This window comes from Siniperca chuatsi, linkage group LG13, assembly GCF_020085105.1.
Source record: "Siniperca chuatsi isolate FFG_IHB_CAS linkage group LG13, ASM2008510v1, whole genome shotgun sequence".
Taxonomy (NCBI): Eukaryota; Metazoa; Chordata; class Actinopteri; order Centrarchiformes; family Sinipercidae; genus Siniperca; species Siniperca chuatsi.
Window position 1 is genome coordinate 15170833 of NC_058054.1, and position 19167 is coordinate 15189999.

At 36.9% G+C, this 19167-nt stretch overlaps 1 protein-coding gene across 8 annotated transcripts in view; it reads left to right on the forward strand.

Moving 5' to 3' along the window:
- The window catches only part of tnr (tenascin R (restrictin, janusin)), a 177106-nt gene that overhangs the window by 63865 nt on the left and 94074 nt on the right, over positions 1-19167 (forward strand). The window lies entirely within an intron of this gene.

Sequence of the window (19167 nt, forward strand, 5' to 3'; positions counted from 1 at the left end):
AAAGCAACTCAGCATGACACCTGAAATGACTAAAAGACATGAAAAAACAATTGTTCTGTTTGCTTTTCACTGCACATATTAATGATCCTTTGATTGAGGCTGCTGACTACCTTCTCTCTGTTGGTCTTGTCTTCTGAAACACTTTTACATTATCACAGCTTGGGTTTTCTTTGTGAAGCTCGGCTAGACATTTCTTTTAGATAAGCCAAGATCCATTTGCTGTCTGTCTGTGTCCCTGGATACACCCTCATTAGCATTAGCATTGGAACAAATACTTTAGGAGCTGTTCCAATCACCGTGTGCTACATATCTCAATGATCTAGAGACACCATTACTCTTCTTCCAATGGGTTTACTGTGTAGCTGACTCTATTGACGTGATGTATTACCTTTCAACTTCCGCAGCAGGTTTTTAGTCAATAATTAGATCATTTTATAATTTCTGTACAGTATGTTCAGTATCTTGACTTGTTCGTTCCTTCAGGCTGATTTTGGTGAGATACGTACGATAGCCTTGGTTACAGTAAATCTGACACACCTCTCTTCTTCCACTCAAACAGAAGTAACATTTACAGCCCTCTCTATAGCTGCAAAGATGGCCCGCGGCATACAAGCCTTCTCTGAGTTGTCAAGAATTAGCAAACCAAGTATAAAGTGACAACTCTACACTGCTTGATTCACCTTGCAGCATAGTTTTCATTTCATTTGATTTAAGTGTGTCTGTCTGTGTGTGTCTCTACACTATCTACTGTACAGCTATACACTCACAGGGATAGGTTGATAGATTGGTGGATATGAAGGTAGGATAGGATAGAGAGTTAATAGGGAGATAGATAAAAAGAAATAGGAGATATGTAGATAGATGAAGGAGATATATAGACGGACAGATAGAGAAAATTAGCCATAACCCAAATAAAAATTTGTCATTTTTGTCTTATTCTAGATATTTTCAGTAGTAGAAACCTTTCCTCTCAACATGAACAGTTATCCAACACATCAAATAACCCACCTACCTCACACTGATAATAATGGTAACAACGGCTTGATTCACACTACAGGGTCTAACAAGAACAATTAGGTTACTTATTGTTGATCTACATTAATTCAGACTAATTGTTCAGATGAGAAGACCAAATCATTTAAAGGTGAAAACAGGATGCAAAAATCTAGTAAGGAGAAATTAAAGAGGACCTATTATACTAATTTCCAGCTCTATATTTTTATTATGGGATTCCAGTAGAGTTGCTTTGCATTAATCACAGTTCAAAAAAATTTATGTTATACTGGCCCTTTATCCAGACCCTCAGTTCATCCTCTGTCTGAAACAAGCCGTTTTAGCTCGTGTCTCTTTAAGACCCTCCTCCTTAAAAGCCCACTCTCTTCTGATTGGCCAACCTCCTGGAAGCCTGCTAAGGGGCAGCGAGCCACTGTAACCAATTCTCTTTATACACCCAGTGCTGTGAGCCCGCACACCGCATCATTGTGTTGCCAGTGAGCTTGACGGCGATGACAGCAATAGTAACTTAGTTTGGACAATAGAGATATGGGGCACTGAAGTGGATGAATTTACTGTTTATCAGACCACAAATGAGACAAGAATTAGGTTGGAACAACGTTCTAACAGTAACTTTAGCAACAAGTAAACCCATCTGTCCATCAAGAAACTAACTAACTTTCCTTCACAACCGAAAAAGCACTTTCTGCGAGACATACTGAACAACCTCAAAAACTTGAAGAGTAGTCCTGAGCAGAGTAGTCTCTCATAGCCAGACGTGTCTCCACATTTACTTTTAGTGCTATGACAAGAGTGGTCGAATAACTCAGACAGACTGAGCGGGTGGATGGGCACGTCCCTATAGTTGGGTACGCTCATAACCTCGCTGTAGCTCTGTTTGAGGGCATGCCAAACTAGCCGCTAGGCTCATATTATGCAAATGTTTGCCTTGGTTACGTAACCAAAGTACGGAACAAGAGGCAGGAATTCCAACAAGGCGTTTTCAAGCACAGGTCAGGCAGTGTTTTCTGTGGGAGAAAAGACCTCCTGTTGGCACAGACTTTGGGATTTGTGACTTTTCAGACCTTTCATACACACAGAAATGCTATACAACATAATAAAGGGCAGAGAAAACCCGCAAAAGCATAATATGGCCTCTTTAAGATAAGAAAGTCTGCAAGAGTTCATCCATCCATCCGTCTCTATCTGTACTGGCTTATCCTAAGTCTGTCAGAGTAAAGTTTTAAAAGTAACAGAATGCATGAAAACAAATTTGCTGGGTTTGCTGTTTATCTTCTAAAGGTCATTTGAAAGCCCAGAAGCTTTGACGTATATAACAAGAATGCCTTTGTTTTTTTTTGTTGAAACGTTTAAAAGAAGATCTGTAGAAGATTTTAGGCTGCACTCAGGTGTCACAGACCTTTTTAATAATAGTGGATTGAATGGCATGCCAGGAGCCGGACCAATCCAAACCACATAATAATGCAATCATGTCTGTTAAGATAACAGTTGTACTTATGGACACAGTGTCACTTAGAGCAACATTTTGAGTTTAACAACCAAACTGTAGATAATAGTTATGGTAATAAAAAGTTATTCTTCACAAGAGAGACACATTATAGCCTTTCTTAACTTCCTACCCATTTTCTATTCATTTTCATATTATATCAGCAATAATGTATTACAAATACTACTGTTCTGCCCAGTCCAATTCATTATTGTACATATCCATCAGTATACTTCTGGTTATAGTAATGCCATCTGTATATAATGTCCATAGTACCACTTATAAAACAAAATATTTTCATAATACTGCTCTATCCTGCATTTATGCACATACCTTATATCCTGCACTTGCTTATTGCACTTCTGGTTAGACCTAAACTGCATTTCGTTGCCTTGTACTTGTACATGTGTAATGACAATAAAGTTGAATCTAATCTAAAAAAAAAAGAAAATCGATTTTTTTAATCCTTACTTACAAATGTCACTGTTTTAAAGTCTGTTTTGACCCTACGGTGGAAAAGCACTTAGTTTGGAGGCAGAGAGGAGGAAGGAGGTGGCGCTGCATGTTTGCCTTTCTAATTAGTTCTCATAGGAACCCGGTCATTGATTGTTGCAAATGCCCATTGATTTTTAGCTGGGCCCCACACTATTTGACGTTTGTGCTAAATGCCATGGGACGAATGACGTCTGTGTGTTGGTGATGTCTGTGACATCAGTATTTCTTTTTGTGTTTAAGCATGAGTGTGTGTGTGTGTGCATGCAAGTGTGTTTCTGCATATTTATGTGTGCATGTGTTAAATGAAAATGGGTCTGGGTAGCTGACGAATAGGAAAGTTGCTGCATTCCTTTTGGCCCAGGCAGCCTAATCGAGAAACATCGATCTGGCCGGGGGAAACAGTGTGCTTACTTGCACATCGAGATAGCCAAAAGCTATTGGCAAACTGTTTGTTCCCATTGGATAAAATCACAAGTCTTCCCTCCCTGTGGTCTAAACAGATCACTATGTCAGAAGGTCAGAAAGAGTGCCACAATTAATCAACTATAGTCTCCCTCAATATTTTTGGTAACGGAATGTTAGGTGACGCCACAGTTCAATACAGACCTTAATTATTTGTTCATGAATTATGCCTATATTATATGTTGAGATGACAGTATGTCAAGTGCAAAATAACACAAAGTAAGCATAAGCCAGTGGAATTCATTTTCTGAAGGGTTAAATAAAAAGTAAAACTGAAAGTAAAATCACTGTACTTTCCTACTCTTTACACAAATGTTACTGTCATGGTTAACACTTTAACTAACTATAAACTAATCACTAAAATTATTAAATACTCTATCAGTGCATTCATTTTTTCTTCTTGTTTATGATTGCTCAATTTCAAAAATAGTCCATAGCGCTGCCTATAAAAGCTCTAAGTGCAGCACTTTTCAAAAGCAGATGCTTTATTTACATCAATCAGCCACAACCTATATTACTTTACTTTAATATCAAAATGGTGTTGTCACTTTGAAAAAAAGTGAATTAATTTGAATAGGCAACCAGCTGCTCTCTCTCTTAAGTTTGAACACACATGTATGACATTGGCTTATTATGTGATTATGTGAATCACAGTGTTTGATGTGTTGTGACCCTGAGGGCTCCATCAGAGTATGTTGTAAGCCAGCTTGGCACTATCCAGGATGTTGCTTTCAGTCACATGATTTTCCACATTAAGTTTGTGATGTGACAGGTATTTCCACTGAGGTTCACAGCAGGCTCAATGCTTGCCAGCTAACTGGGTCCTCCTGATGCCCCCTGATCTCACAGCACGTTAGTCGACACTCACTGTGTGTTGAGTGTTAAAAACTCAAAGGTGTCAATCTTGGTCATTTGATACACCCAACCAGTTGTAATGATGCTTTAAATGTGCCATTTCCCCGTTTTTTGTCTGATTGAGAATTAAAAACACGTTTCTGTGACAAAAATGATTCTGCCTCTATCCCACATGTGTAAATGTTTTAACTCCTCTCCCGAGTATTGCTGCTTTACTGTGGTCTTTGGATTTGTTGTCTCAGCAAATGGCCTGCTTTAATGGGAATTTGCCTGTCATTGTTCCCAACTCTTGTGCCTGTGAGGGGTTTGAATAATGCAACGCTCTGTCCTTAACTTCCATTTGAATATATATCTGTCGGGTCAGCAGAGAGAGAAAGTGGCAAAGACAGAGCGACTTAGTGAGAGACAGAAGTACAGAGAGGCAAAGGGACAAAAAGTGAAAGAGGGGCAAGATAAGAGAAAGTTAGTGAGAAAGAGGGAGACAAAGAGAATGAGGGACATATCAAGAGACAGAGAGAAAGATGGATAGAAAGACTCATTGTAAGAGAGAGGCCCACACAGTGCAGCATCTAAATTAGGCTTCCGAAGGATATCTAATGTGATTTGCTTGGGTAATGAGACAGGCGGCCATTTGTAATTTTCAGTGTAAGTTCACTGCTCATCACGCCTTTTCTGTGCTGTGTACCTACATCCCCATCCTGATTACTGAGAGGTTGTAGAAGTTTATTTTTAGTTGTTTGGAAGGTATGTAGACAGACTGTGATGAATGGGGACGGTCTTGCATTGTGGCAGCAACAACAGTAGCAGGCAGGATTCACTGTAGCGTTGGCAATAATGCTGTCACTACATCACACTGAGAAAAACAGAGCTTTGTTTGCTTAAAGTTTAGTTTAGATTTGCCGAGTTTACTTGTGATAAACTAAGCTGGCAAAATGATGGCAGGAAAAACACAAAATTTTAGTCAAACAAACGTGGAGGAAAGAAAGATAGTGCACATGTTACACCACGGAGGAAACCCTTGTACGTATAATCAAAAACCCTTATTACAAATGATCACAAATTTGTGCAACTTTAAAATCACAATCTTAATCAGTAATAAAGATCATATTCTGAGACATTCACATTTTGCTATAGTACTATTAGTTACTAGACTACATGTGTGAAATAGGAGCTCAAGCTAAACAATGTTCTTTCTAATTTAAAGACACATTTGATTTGCTTACACTATTACCAAATAAGCCTTTTGCTAATAACATCCTTAATGTGAGAGGCTTTAATTTACTCTGCAATGACCTTTTTAGTGAAAGTAGAAGCAGTTGGTAGTGAGACCTATTCCTTCAGTTTTCTACTGGCTAGTTGAGTTTTACTTTTTGACTCAATTACAGTAGCTAAGTTATTTTTACATTCAGTGTAAGTTGAGATATATTTTTGTGGAGATTTATTTTGTAGATTAACTTCCATTACTGATGGTTATGGAGATGATGGACATAACTGTAGCTATATTGCATAGTGTCAAAAAATGCAAATGCAAAAAATTTCCTTTTTTGTGTTCTGATTGGAACAACATAACACGTTATAATAAAGAAAACAGTGAAGAGATATGTTATGAGCTATGTTGTCCACGTTTAAACGTTTATATCCTACTAATTTGCAACAGGAAATATGCTTTGATAGAAACATAATGCCACCTGTATTACGTTTTTATCATAAAAAAAACATTATAATATAATTGTTAATTAACCAAGTCGCAAAATTTGGATACTGAACGTATCTACTAAATATTCAGTGACAATTTGTATCATTGGTTTTCCTACAATATCTGTAGCAACTTTTTATGGTTATGTTTAGGCAATCACAGCACTTCGATAAGATAAGAGAAAGACTGCGGTCTTGGTTTAATATTAAAAAGTGACTTGAAGCATGAGATTAAGTTTTTAATACATAACCAAAACCACAATCTTTCCCTAACCTTAACCAACACGCTTTTGTTGCCTAAACCTAACCAGACCCAGGACACAGGATGTGAACCCCAGACATTACATTACACGTTACATTAGCTAATCATAGTTTTCCAACAGGTTTAATTTTATTGAAATTGTTGGGTTGACTGCAAAGCACTGTGGTCAGTGGGACACAGACAAAGACATGAAGAGATTGTTGTCAGTATAGTATATTGACAATATTCAGGTTGCCAGTACAGTTCAAAAGAGCACATTTCAAACCATGAGCTTTCTATATTGGGCTGCTGGCTTTTTGTAAAGGAAATATTCTCAGCTACATTGAATTTATCTGAAAATGAGTAGCTGGCCAACATCAATTTAAATCCATGTTGACATCCGATATAATTTTACCTTTGTCCACTTTCGGTTGGTAAATGCAATGCACATCATACAGAGATGGAAGAATACTGTACATTCTGCAACTGCATTGGCACTTGCCTGTCTGAGCCATTTTCTTCAGTTTTGCAAAATAGATTTAAAAAGTCATAACTCAAAGTGTTTTCAGTTGAGCAGTCTGAAGAGCACAGAATATGATTTAAGCTTCCTTCTGGAGGGCGGAACAACAATGCAGCTCTAGCAGAATCACTTCAACTATAAATCTAGTTAGAAGTGAAGACCTTACTGTAACTCCCATGTTAAAGAGTTCTCTCGTGTCCCTTTGAGAACAGCTACTGTATTTCATCAGCTCTAATTTCACAGCTACTTTCACACTCTTTAATTCCTCCTTCTCCATTTCAAACTACTGACATAAAGATCTTTCTCTCTGTTAAGCAGCATCAGTTGAAGTCTCTCTTTTTCTTGCTTTCACCCCCACTTTCTTCTCTGCCTTTCTTCTCTTGCTCACTCACTCCCCTTTTTTTCTCTAAGAAGACAAAGTCGAATGGCCCAATAGCATTTAATTGCTGTGGTTTTTATGTGGTCTGCTGAGAAGTAATAGCCACTCAGCACTTCTGTCCACAAGATAGATGCTGCCGATGCTTGTCTGGGAGTTGGTTGCAGCGTGGGAGCACACCCAGTGGCTCAAGGAAGTGCAGGTGAAGTAATAAAAGAAAATGGTTCGCGGGCGGGGGGATATCCCACAATGGATTTCATTTCCTTATTGGAAACAAGTCACTCGGGGTCACGCAGCCAAGCACATGTACACACACAGATACACATACACATCCATATTGACACACAGGCAAATGCAGCAACACACACACTCACAAAAAGGGGTGGGAGAGGAGCAGCAACCATTTCCTGTGAACAGTCCAGTAATGCAATCTGCTCTTGCTGTTGGACAGGCCGCCATATGGAAGCGGTCACAGGGTGACTCAGACCAAATCAAAAATGGAAACAGCAGGAAATCAAAAGGATTGCTTGGAACCCTCCTGTATTTGGCCCAGCTCTGGTGTCACAGACTAGACACAAACCTATTATTTCCCCTTCCCTAAAACATTAGAATAACGTCCTTCACTGCAGTACCTCTGTGGTTGGGCTTTACAATAATACATCATTAATACTACAATAATACATGTACTGATATGACAGGAAATTTCAGCGTTTATTAGGAAACATACAGCATCTTCAAGTACTTTGACATTGTTGTTTGACAACAGTTGTGAAGCATTTCAACTGAAAGAGAATACAATGTTGTAAATATTTGAGAAAACAGGAACGAGAGAGAGAGAAGTGGGAGACAATACAAAATGTGAATGTAAGAATTCTTATAATATGCAGTGTGGTAGTCTCTCTGTATGGTGCTGCATAACAAGATTTCTATTATGAAATAAACAACACACAAAGTATAAAACTGAGTTGAAGAGCAACAGAATGAAATCATATTACATCACATTATGCAGACATACTTTTGATTTTCATTGCTTATGTTATTTTCTCAACTACAACCTGTAATGTTCAGTTCACACAGATAATACATCACTTTGTTTTAGGTTTAGGTAAGAGTTGTGCAATGAAGTTGTCTTTTAGTGCACACACAGCCACTGCATTACACTGCAAAGAACCCCTGAGGAACCCCACTGAAAATAACTACAACTGATTTTATAAACTCTGATTTAGAGTTGCAGGTACTGTACATGCCAGCAGTACATGGCTTTAACAAAACTTTAGTTACGCTACATACAGTACAGAAAACATTATCGACATATGGGAGCAAATTAAGTATGGATCACAGTAAGTTATGTGATTACCTTGGAACTGAACCATGTCAGAAGTTCACTGAAGAGTTTAATTGCTATCCATGTGATTGGATTTTGTTAGTCTCACCACATGATAGAAATTCAAAATCTTGAGTCCATGAAAAAGCAATTACTTGCTTTACTGCTTAACTGTTAAGAGGCTCTCATTATCTAGTTAAAAACATTCACAATTTTAATTCAAAGGAAGCTTTAATTTCATTTATTTACTTTCACACTGTGTGCAGTTTGTTCCTCTCCTATGGATAAGAGGCACTGAAAGACAGGCTTGGCGTTTTTGACATTTGTGACAAGAGCAATACTCAAATAGTCTGTGTAAACATTTCTGTTTCTGTTTTGACCCATTTTCTATTTGCGGCTAATATGATGGTATTTGAAGGTTTGACTGAGGCTTAAACTGTTAGCCTGTTATGTAATAGCCCCTTATACATATAATTAGATAGTAAATTAGAATAAATTGAAATGGGATGTTTGTCATGCAAAATGTGAAGTAAGGCATTTATAAGGAAGTTATTCCAAAAATGAAATTAGGGGGCTTTTTGTCTATAACATCCACACATCCCAGAACACTTGCATCACTTCAAGAGTCTTCAAACTTGCTCTATTACTGAAACTACTGTTAATCTGTTTTCAATTAACGTTTTATTGTTTACTTATGACAAAGCTTGAGTTTTACTTATAAAGTTCACAGCGCCAAATTATGATTTTAAAAACCTAGTTATAGGTCTGTGTAATTGTGGGACTCCTGCAGATCTCATGGGTCTTGACATAGATTTCTGTCTTTTTTTCCTATAGCACTACTTGCATATGGGACTTGACTGCAGGCGTAAGGAATTAAATTAATCACAGTAATGATATAAATACTGCAGTGTAATTTGTTTGCATTGTTTCTAAAATGCCAACACTAGCAAGTCAGGGCAACTTGCTTAGCTTATTACATCCAAACCTAGATTGGTCTTACACAAACAGCACATTATAGTGAATGACTTCAGTAAAAATTATTCCAACATCTAGGGACCGAGGTGAGGTGGTTTTAGGACCAGGTTAAGCAGTGTACATCAGGAATTGCAGCTTCAGGACAAGTAGAACAAAACATGGTTAATCAGAAAGTCTTAAGACTTAAATGCTAAGTCACACTTCTTGGCTATGCTTCACCCACAAATGCTCCAGTTTCCCATTATTTACTCAGTTTACGATTAGAGCTGGGTATCGCCACTGATTTCCTGAATCGATTCTATTTTGGATAATTCAAATGAAGATCGATTTGAATCAGAAAATCGATTTTTTTAAAAACCCAGCCCTATTTACGATGTAAGAGACAACTTTCTTTTGTTTCAGATCATCCACATAAATAAGCTTTCTCCTTTCCACCCCTTCTCTCTCTCCCATGTTGGAGCCAGTCACTCATTAGCCACCCAGTGGCTACTATAAATACAAGCAAGTGCACATTACTAGTAGATTAGTTTGTAACAAGAATGCAATATGGACTGTTTACCTTTGCGATCGTCATAATGAAAGATAAAATAATTGCTGCCATAATAACTTTTTTTTTCCAGAGTTGTAAAATCCTGTCTCATAGTGTTATGTCCACACCAAAATCTGATGAATGTTTAACTAATAAAACCTCCTGACTAAAAAATACCCAAATTTAAGCAGTAGATTCGTAAGAAACAGGCCTTGATAAAACCTGATATTCACAACTTGCTTGCTTTGTAGTTCACACTGCATTTTTTCAGACAATACTGTGGCTATGGTCAAGGGAAACATTTAGGCATCCAAAGGCCTCAGCTGGGGCTACTTAGCCACTTAGTCTAGGTTACCGTAGTGATTTGGGCAAGAGGCAGCCATTTGTTCTAGTTGAGCTGGCAGCGCAGTAGCTATCCTACATGGAAAACAGCCCCTGGTGAAAATGACTTTCCATTACTTGTGACCATGTCTGTAAATGACGTTCCCTGCTGATAGGATAATTTGCTGCCTTACATATCAACCAGACCATTTTTGTTGCAAGATAATGGAGGCATATAGTGTGACCCCACAATGTAGAAATACCTCCCTTAAAATAGAATAATGTATTCATATTTTTTCTAGATGTTTGGATGATGGATGATATTCAGGGAATCTGGGTGCTTCTACAATCCCCGTCTCAGGAACCTCACATATAAAACGCTGTCATCTCACAGTAGTATTCTTGTCATATTTGTCTTTTTTCCCCTCCATTTTTGTATTCTTCTCTGGATAATGACCCTGTATTTCTGTGTAGTCAGCATCTTTGAAGATATATTGATCATATAATTAGAATGCATTAAATGGGAGAGCATGTTAAAATTGATTGCTATAGGGATGCTTCTGAAAGAGACTTGTTTCATTGCGTAACTCACAAATCAATAGTCTCAAAATAACAAATTATCTTGTATCAAGTTATGTGCTCATAGCTATCTGTCATAGTGTGTCCGTGTGCGTGCGTGTGCATGAGTACATGTGTGGCTTGTTCATTTAGCAGAGAGCACTGAAGCAGAATTTAGTGTCATAACAAAGCAAAAGAATCAGTGCAGAAGCACTCTTGAGCTCTGTTCTCTGTATAACAAATATCACTGAAGCAAGATGACAGCACGGAAATAGGCAACTCGGGAGGGAGAGAGAAAAAAAACAAACACTGGATACAAAGAGAAGCAAGTCCACATTTTTCATCTTTTTTTATTTTTTTAGAAAATAACATTTGGGTATTTTGAATTCATTACTAAGCCTGGCCCTCTCTAACTGGGCCTGACATCACATCCTGAGAAGAGAAACATCTCAAGACAGTTGCAAGCTCATGAGTCACACTGCATGTGTCATACTGTGTGCTATTCTTTAACTAGCTCAACTCAAAATGGAGAGAATGTTGTCATGAACATGAGGTAATTGCAGCATTTAAAACTAAATGCTGTGGTCCACATAATGTAATGTTTGCTAAAGTAAAACGTAAATAAATGTGTATATATGTGGTATTTTTGTTAATGTATTATTTGTTTTGTATTAACATTAACCATAACACCACTACATTCCCTTAAGCATAATACTGTAATAGTACTATAACTTGTACATATTAAAAATTATACTGGAGAGAGCACACACCCTTGCCTCACATCACTGTTTTAAACATTTCTTATTGAAACCCTTATTGGCTTACTGGCTGAAAATATGAATCTGTATTCAAGCAGATGACTGTTAAACGTATGAAAAGGTTTCCAGGAATCACTGAAACATGCAGAGTTGATTTGCCGGTTTTGCTTGAATAACTGAGGTAATAGAAAAACTTTTATCAAAGCCCCCTCTTACTTTCCAAAGGCAGTTTTACTCATCGGCAAGCAGAGCCATATCCTGAGATTATTGGAAAGTCTGTTATTCAAAAGAAAAGAATATAGTTCATATGCAGCACTCATAGTTGAACATGCATCTGTGTTTCTGTTGTACCTTACAATCAGTTTAGGGACTGGCTTTATAACATTTTTAAGCAATGGTGCAGGACTAATTCCACAGTCAAAACAAGCTTGAAACCACAAAATATAAATCAACTGTCAGTATGTCCACCACAAGTTATTTCAGGTGGTGGGATTTAGTTAGTTAACTTTTCATTTGTAGATCATTACATCAAACAACAGCTCAGAAGTTTTTTACCTCAAAGAGCCTACATTATCACCTCATAACATTGCTGCTATTGATAAATATTTAATCCAACATTAGTCGCTGGGACATGAACACTGGTCTCTGGTGTCAAAATGAACATAAACGGCACACATTGGCACTGAACTTAAAACCAAACCTATTTTTGGTAATGACTGAGGAACTTAACAGGACTTAAATAAGGTTTTTACCATCAAATTCTTCATTTTATATTCTGAGCCTGAAATGCAAACAGAACAACCAGTGAGATTTGATGTATTTGAAAGTTTTTAGGGATCAGGACTAGAGCTGTATCTAATGTGTGTCAACTATTATCTTAATGAATTCTTTTGACTCTAAAACGTCAGGAAATAATGAAAAACGCTCATCTTGACTTCCCAGAGCCGGAGGTAACGTCTTCAGATGTCTTGTTTTGTCTGGCCAACAGTCCAAAACCCACGAGAAATATAGTTAACGATCATAAAAGACAATGAAAAGCATCAAATGATCAGATTTAAGGACGCTGCAACCAGAAAATGTTTGACATTTCTTCTTAAAGAATGACTCAATTCATTGTCAAAATAGTTGCCAATTCATTTTTCATCATTTGACAAAAATGTATTCATTGATTAATCATTAGACATAAGGTTCTAGCCATAGAACCAATTGATTGTTAATTTTCTGAACTCCATCCTCCTTTTCAAACAAGCAACCCCACCATAATTATTGCCAGCTGTATGCTATAATATGTCTTGTTGGGTTGATTTACATTTCATCTTTATACTTTATAGTTACAGTGTTTGGCATGTGTATGATTTCTAGCATTGGTAGAAGAATTTGTCAAAACTTCTTGGGTTCATATTTCTGTTTTACAAATGTGCCATATTTTTGGATGACAAGCATATGGAAAATAATCTTCAAGGATAATAACTACAGTAACTAAAAACCCACAAACATTTTATTTTGAACATGAATTCTAGCCTATTATGACTTTGTGCAGACTGCAGGCTAACAATTTGACATTCTTTCTTTCAGTCTGACTGTCCCACAGTTATTCACAAATGCTTAGGTTGGATTTGTGTGTTCAGGTATCATTAATCTATCTCAGTTGTTTGCTCTGACGATGAAAATAGCATGGATATGTACTGATCTTCTTTTCCTTTATAAAACCAACACAGACACAGGCAAGATGGAAGATGTTTGTCCGTCAAATCAGGCAACATCAGCGATGGAGACTGGAGTTTAAATGCAGCCATCTTTCATGACTAAGTCACACCTGGCTGACCACAAATTGAATTTCTGCTCGCTTATATATGTGGTGTGAATTAAATTTGCAATAGTCGGGTGTTTTGTTTTCTTGCGGTTCAGATTTGATCAAATCTGATTTCAATCTGGATAACCCAAAAATCTGATTCAGGCTTCCAATATTTTTTACACTTTCTCCACATCCTCACAAGTAAATATTGCATTTATGAACCAGTCACAGCTGTAGCACTTGTTATTTGTTTCAGCCTTAGTTTCCATTTCTAAAATACCTGTCTTTTAAATGTGATCATTAAACAATGAATAATTACCACTCGAACGTTTAGCAAAATGTTTTTCTCAGTATTGTAATACCGCACTGCCATTAGAGCTACACTTGCATTTTCTTATTTTGCTGCATTTAGAATACGATTAACCTTTCTGGGACCTAATTTACTAATTTCATGCTAGTATTGTTGTGGGTTTTACTTACCTGCTCAACATGCAAGGTGCATCCATGGTTTACATAACTTTTAGCAAATTTGAAAAGGTTTAAATGCCTTCCCTAGCTTCTTTTCTTTGCACCCAAGGAATCTTTTCTCTGCAATTTGTTACCACAAAGACTCTAATTCCTGATTCCACTAAGGTTTGCTTTTTACAATCTTTATTTAATCAAATGCTCCAACTGTCAAAGTACTCAGAGGCAGTTTCACCATTTAGTGTAAACCCAGTTGGCTGTTTTTCTTCAAATATAAAGAAATGCGCAGGCTTGTTATATCCCTTCGGTCTGTATTGCTTCTCATGTTACCACTGGAGTGAGATTCAATAGAAATTGATTGAGTGGTGCTCTTCACCTCTCTCTCACGCTCCCTTTACAATCCCAGTCATCCTCCAGGATATCCGCGGCCAGATCTACAGCCCTAACCTCTCTGCACAGGACTGTGCTGTCTTTAAATGCTGATGAGTGTGTGTGTGTGTGTGTGTGTGTGTGTGTGTGTGTGATAGATGTAGACAGAGAGACTGGCTGAGTGGAGGAGGCAAGCATAGATTTTGTGTGTAATATGCGTTTTTTTGTTTTTTTGCAAACGGGTCAATCACTTTTAACCCAACGGACACAAAACCCTTTGTGCAATGCTTTTTATAGTATTTTAAAAAGGTGGGAGTATGCCTATCATTTTCTCAACCTAATTTTACATATATTTTAATATAAGACACATGTTTTAAAGAAATTCTGTATTTTCTCTGGTTTCTGTTATTTCTGTGGTGGTTTTTCAGTGTTAGTAGTCAAGTTTACATCTAAATGTAGCATACATTTTAACTGAATTTCCAGAAAATCGACAAAAGAAAATGCAAATGAATGCACATTTCCATTCACTACTGTTGATGTGAATATTAGGAGTTTGGCTTATTGAGACAGCTGGTGGCGCTAATTCGTAAGTCAGGTGCCACCAGTCCATTGCAGGAGAAGATAGCAGATGAGATGACGAAATTAAAAGGCTGACAGTCAAATCTCATAAAATGGAAAACCGTTTGGAAAAAGTGACGTAAATATCATATTGCGTTTATGTTTGTTTCATTTATTAATTTATATGAACGTTACAATCTCTTGCAAAACGAAAATGTGCATATAAACAGGTGGATGAACCCCCTTATATAAAAGTATATCTAAGGAACCTTTTTGATAAAATTGTGTCACACAGTGCAATCACACAACTAATGTTTCATTAAAACCACTTACCGTATGTTGGGACAATTGGGGAAAAAGTGATTAATTGATACAATGTAAAACTGTCAGGCTACACTCTCTCTATGTAATAATGATGATATTTCTGTATCCTCGGCAACCACTGTACTTTATTTGGTTGACAGAAGTGACGCTTTTGAACGTGTCCCGTGGAGCTCGTCCACAACATTTGTTTTAAGTTTGCTTGACACTGTTCATAATAAGATATTCTATTATAATTATAATATTAATAATATTATTATTATAATTAATAATTATGATTTTAACATTTTATTACGTTAATGTGTCCTGCTGATAACTGAAATGACAAATCACATTTATTAGATGCAGAAAATGTCAAGTGAGAAGAACAGCTACTCTTAAGTAAATTCTCTGAAAACATTGTCACAGAAAACCAATATGGCTGCAGATGCCTAGAAACATGTATCATTTTCTATAGAAGTTGTTATTCAGTATGATTTAGGCTGGTAAGTTGTGAGTAGGTCTCGTTTCCTGTAAATAATATAGTAAAATAGCAACCAAAAGATCGGCAAATTAAAATATTTGCATGTGCACTCACACATTCACCTGTACACGTCTACAGACAGTTATTTTCTGTTTCCTTGGCGAGGGGTGAAGCCTTGATATGTGGCACATTATTTCAGCTGTAAATCCTTTTGCACAGCCCTTTGACTGATACAGTTGTTTATTCAAAGCAGCAGGAGAAACAGAGTTTGCAGCTTTAAATGCAGAGTCTTATTTCTAAACCTAATAGGTCTGAGAAACTATTAAATGTCATATACTTCATTCTAAGTCCTGCATTTTTTATGATGTCGTGGCTGTGAAGGGTAAATGTGGCTTTTTGTCTTAAGTATTTACCTGTATAAAAGGTATTTGAGTTGGTGTGACAACTTAAATAACCGGTGTATTGACCTCTGTCTACTGCTCAGTGATATAAAAGCACTTTAGAGAGTAGGGACTTCAGAGCGTGAGAAGAAAAAAAGAGAGACAAAAAAAATAAAAAGTCGATGTTCATCCTGTGGTGTGGAGTCCTATCAGTGCTGCAAAATACCTTAGCTCTTTGTTACTGTGTAAATTTAACAAGCCGCTGGCCTTTGCAAGTGAGTATGTCTTTGTTCAATGAAAGGTTTTGTTCCTATATGTAGTGGACTTTAGTAAGAATATACAGTATTAAGTGACTGATTGTCTCATGCTTCATTTACTGTTACTCTCTGTTACAATCTGATTGGTCAAAGACATTTTTCTCACAGTGTTGACGAGCCTCAGTGAGAATAGGTGAAAGCATGAAAGATGTTGGGTCTAGTTGCAGTTTCAAGTAATGAGGGATTTATATGATAAATATATTACATGATTTAGGATGAGTGACATATATTGTGTATATTGTGTTTTACCTTGTGTAAATGTAATGATACAATAAATAAATGAAATCTCAATTTTGAAATTGTTAAATTACATGTCAATTATGGATGTTGTTACTTCTTGGATTAATAAGCATCTGCTGTTACCTCAGTACCTGTGAGCTTTATTTTATTGATCTCCATTCCAACGCTTTTACTTTGTAACCTGTAATGCTAAAAGATTGATTTAAAGGCTTTAAGTTTGGTTTTTCATTTGACATGCGGATTCATCAGATATAGCCTGTGAATCTGCACTATCAACTCTCTCACTCATTTACTTGTTCTGTGTATTCGCTTGTTGACTTGTCATAATAAACAGTCTAACATGAAGGCCCAGTGATTCAGAAGACCTGCAGTCTGCTATATATCTGCCTGTGGTTTTGTGTTTCTGTGTGTTCAGTTCATCTAGCGTCTGCTTGTCTACTGTGTGTGCGTGTGTGTGTGCAAATGTAGCATCCTCATTATATGAATTTAGTTAAGCAATACCCACTATTGTATGTAAATATCCCTGTAGCAACATTTAGCATACTGACTCAAATGAAAATGCATTTGCACACACAGAGAGTTGCACGCATACACACACACACACACACACACACTTGATTGGATCACATGCTAGTACAAGTAAGATTTGTGTGAGAAGAAATTAGACACAGTGGATCAAACTATTTTTAATCATGTTGATTGCACATTAAAGTATTCACTTATTTTTCCCATTTTAGCATTTAAATCTTAGGAGCACAAACCTGCACAATCCCACAGTTTGTTGTTATAATTGAATAGCTTGTTATTGTATTACAATTATTGCAGACAGAAAATTTTCGAAATACAGAATGGTATTACTTTCTAACCATGCACATCCTTTCTAACTTTCAAATATGTCAATTAAGAAACTGTTAGAAGCATAACTCTGCTTTTTGCCTCTGCTTCTCCCAACTTGTAAAAACTCTGACACTGAGACATGCTGCTCTTATTAATTAATTAAGTGCATGTACAATGTGATTGATCAATCACTGTCACCTCCTGAGCTGAATCACATAGATCCTGATCAAATTAATCATTAGATGATGGTCTAAACACTCCCCTCCCTCATTATATATGTGGCCTCCGCTGTGTGATGTAACACCTCTGCTCCTTGTCCCTGAAGCTTAATGTGAATATTTCAAATAAGTGTTTCATAAAGGTCGATAGCGGAAGAGCTCTTTTCAGACTCTGTAATAGACTGTGGGAAACCCTGAACTGAACAGAATAAGTGAAAGCTGAGTGTGTCATACATAGTTGAAATATTCCTGCAACTGCTTTTTACTGAACATGACAAACTTAAAACTAGACATCAAGGTTTTGACTTTCATCCCCACAGTTTTAATTCACACAGGCATTAAGCAACAGCAGTAAGTGTAGTTAATTCAGACTTTAATTTCCTGCTCTGCAAAGATAAATGTCTTATTTTCAGCTGCCCTCACTCCCATAAATGAGCTCATTGAAGGAACAGTGTCACTAACAGTGTTGGCTTCATTATATTTACTGACACAGTGGAGCGATTTCTAAATGAATCCTGGCATTTCAAACACATCTACGTAAATTCAACAATTGACTAATTACCTTGGTAGCAAGAGAAAAATGTCCCTTTGCCCTCATTTTTGTTGGCACGAGTTATGAATGTTGTCCTAAATTAAATCCCTCTTTATCATGTAAATAATTATGCATGGAATAATTTAAAACATGAGGCATTCCCAGTATTGAAGTCAGTTCAGTGAAAAGACGTCACATTTGTACACAAAAGTGATTTTGCTTTAAGCATGTGCATAATAATAATAAAAAAACCCTGATTGTAGCCTCTTCACCTTTAATGTCTTAATTTTTTCCGTCAAATTTCTCCTTTAGTAGGTTATTTTGGGACATTTTGTATGAAAAATCACATGGCTTGTGTATGTTAAGGCAGAATGATGCTTATATTGAGCGGAATATACCCAATATGTCTTTATTATGAATGCAATTATAAATGTTGATAAATATTTACTTTTAATTAAGTAGTCCAGGCTAAACACAATAATAATTTGATCACAGGTAATCCTGTTGGTACCAAGTAAAAATAAACAAGCATTGCTTACAATGATAACTTGGATAGAAATGGATTGATGAACTCTTCTTTGTGTTTCTTTACTCTCCACTGATGATCATAGCAATTTTAAGTTTCCCCTGTTGCCCCTTGGCATCCTTTCCCACTTTATGCTGTAAGACACAAAATAATGTAAAAACTTTTTCTGCTCAAAAGCTCCTGTAGGATCATGGGATGAAACCTGTTTGATGACACAGTAAATGACTTTTATTTTCTTGAGTCTAAAACCCATTTTTCATTGGTGTAAAGGGGGCAAAGGCCTGGTTTTGGTGTGGCAAGTGATGAATGGTTAGAGGGAGGGAATCCATCTGCTGCATCAACACAACGGAAATGGGATCGTTCACTGATAAAAAATTGCACACAGAGAGACGAGCCTAATTCACACACAAGACCCAAACTCACTGTAGAGTGAGAGAGAGTGAGAGAGAGAGAGAGAGAGAGAGAGAGAGAGAGAGAGAGAGAGAGAGAGAGAGAGAGAGAGAGAGAGAGAGAGAGAGAGAGAGAGTGTGTGTGTGT